This window comes from Pan troglodytes, chromosome 14 (assembly GCF_028858775.2).
Source record: "Pan troglodytes isolate AG18354 chromosome 14, NHGRI_mPanTro3-v2.0_pri, whole genome shotgun sequence".
In the NCBI taxonomy this organism is placed as follows: Eukaryota; Metazoa; Chordata; class Mammalia; order Primates; family Hominidae; genus Pan; species Pan troglodytes.
Window position 1 is genome coordinate 83532473 of NC_072412.2, and position 2018 is coordinate 83534490.

The following is a 2018-nucleotide window of genomic DNA, read 5'->3' on the forward strand; positions in this document are numbered from 1 at the left end:
GGAAATTATTCATTTTTATGCCTAGGTTCAATGAAGAATGGACAGTTGTGTAGAGACACGATTGGGCAAGTGGTATGATCTAATGCTTATAGACTGAAGGGGGAAATTGGGCAAAGTCTCTGTTCAGACTCTTCTTGGACTCTCTGTGCAGATTCCATCTATGGAGTAGGACTCCTCTGGAAGGAGGGTCTCAACTTCTTTATGGCCAGCTATTACACACAAAGGTGGTGGGTAGGGGAGGAGGGGAAGTGAGTAATATTTTTAGGCCTTATGGCCTAAAATATTTCCCACCTTGGGGAAAAGGGATTCTAATTTCTATGGCTTGCCTTGAGGGAGAATAAGGGGCAAGGGAGAAGAGGGCAGGAGGTCAGAGAGAGACTTTTGTTTCTGAGGCCTTTGTTTTGGGGTATCATTTTCTGAGCCCCAACACCATCTAGAATACTGAATCTAAAACTAATATATTCAGGGGATCAGTGTACCTATTGTTCTGACTTAATGCATTTGCTTTATGACCGCCAAGCATTGCTGTAAAAAACCACACTAACCGGATTATTCATGATAGTTGCTGGGCTCAAAAATAGGAATCACCATATCAGATAGCACTCACTCCCCAAAATCAAAGACGATAAGTAGTTTTATCCCTCTTTTAAATAAATTGAAAAGGAAGGGTGATGGGGAGAAAGGCTTTAGATTTACCTCAGGCAAGGGATTCAGTGCACTTAGATATCTATTACCTTGTTTATTCTCACACTATCTGCAAGAATTTGGAGGGGAGAGGTAGCATTTATTACCTCTTGCCTTTGGTTACAAAATGCATTAGCAGTGGAGGGAAAAGGTGGGGGATAGTGGAGAATGGAAAACTCCAGAACCATGGAGTTCCTGGAAATGTTCAAATAATCTGCATCTCTTTCTTTGTCTCCTTTCATTTCTCTCCTTCTCTTTTATTCTCCTACCTCTATTTGATGGTATCTTGCGATTTGGAGGATTTTCCTGAAAAAAATTGAAAAGTAAAGCTAATAGACCTGCAGACTTCTTTTTAAAATATGATATTCACAAAGCAACGAATATTCTTATTTTCCCTATTTCATTTATTCTATTCCTTTCTGGCTTTCCCACTTCCTTTCTTTCTTTATTTTTCTTTGAGTGGGGTCTCCTTCTGTTGCCAGGGCTGGAGTGCAGTGCATGATCATAGCTCAGTGCAGACTGGGCCTCCTGGGCTCAAGCAATCCTCTTGCCCAAGCCTCCATAATAGCTGGGAGTACAGATACGCACCACAGTGCCCAGCTAATTTTTTTTTTTTTTTTTTTTTTTTTTAGTTTTTGTAGAGACAGAGTCTCGCTATATTGCCCGGACTGCTCTTGAATTGTTGGGCTCAAGTGATCTTCTGCCTTGGACTCCCAAAGTGCTGGGATTACAGTTGTGAGCCACCATGCCTGACCCTCACTTCTTTTCTTTTCAATGGGACTCTCCCTGCCTCCCAGGTTGCCTGTGAGTAGTGAGTATGGCTTAGTTCTTAGGAACACTTAAGGCTCAGCCTGCTACTGGTCATAGGGACTAGACAGATTCTTGCCCTCCTTCCTCTCAGTCTAATAAACTGTCAACCTCACCTTCTGACCTAACAGCTAATCATTCTTGGAATTGAGAGCAGCAGGAAAAAGTGTTAAGTGATATGTTGCTAATAAAAATTGAATACACATGTTTGGAAATTATTTAAATTAAAGAATTATGAATGTGATGTCAGTCACTAGCTTTCCTTCTTTTTCTGAATGGGGAGAAAGAAGTAGAGCTTCAAAATAATTCCATCGGTTTTACCTATGTTTGGATCCTTTAAAGAGCAATATTGGTTTGTGAATATCATATTTAAAAAAGAAATCTGCAGGTCTATTAGCTTTATTCTTCAATATTTTCAGTAACATCCTCAAAATCACAGGAGAGTGTCAAAAAGGGTTTCCAGAATAGGTTTACTTCACATAGTAAGTGGTCAATACATATGAATTGATGAAAGAATGAAATACAAG